Source organism: Prosopis cineraria, unplaced genomic scaffold (genome assembly GCF_029017545.1).
Source record: "Prosopis cineraria cultivar Desert tree isolate PC_DT_omini unplaced genomic scaffold, ASM2901754v1 PC304, whole genome shotgun sequence".
Classification (NCBI taxonomy): Eukaryota; Viridiplantae; Streptophyta; class Magnoliopsida; order Fabales; family Fabaceae; genus Prosopis; species Prosopis cineraria.
This window is the reverse complement of record NW_026555631.1, coordinates 5,425-6,102: the sequence shown is the minus strand read 5'-3', so window position 1 is coordinate 6,102 and position 678 is coordinate 5,425.

The following is a 678-nucleotide window of genomic DNA, read 5'->3' as shown; positions in this document are numbered from 1 at the left end:
GTTGTTAAGCTACTTAGTGCTGGGATCATCTATCCTATAGCTGACAGTGAGTGGGTGTCTCCAACCCAAGTTGTACCTAAGAAAGGGGGGATTACTGTGGTAAAAAATGAGAAAGGAGAGCTTGTTCCAACTAGAGTTCAAAATGCTTGGAGAGTGTGCATAGACTATAGGAAGCTCAATAATGTGACTAGGAAGGACCATTTTCCTTTGCCTTTTATTGATCAAATGCTTGAGAGATTGGCTTCCAAGTCCCATTATTGCTTCCTAGATGGGTTTAGTGGGTATTTTCAGATTCCTATAGCTCCTAGTGACCAAGATAAGACTACCTTTACATGCCCCTTTGGTACATTTGCCTATAGGAGGATGCCTTTTGGTCTTTGCAATGCACCTGGTACTTTTCAAAGATGCATGATGTCCATATTTTGTGATTTTATTGAACATTGCATGGAAGTCTTTATGGATGATTTTACTGTGTATGGTGAGTCCTTTGATTCATGCTTGCATTCTTTAGATAAAGTGCTTGGTAGGTGCATTGAAAAGAAGCTTGTGCTTAACTTTGAAAAATGCCATTTCATGGTAGATAAAGGAATTGTTTTAGGCCATTTGATTTCTTCCAATGGCATAGAGGTGGATAAGGCCAAAGTAGATGTGATTGCTTCTTTGCCATATCCTGTTTGT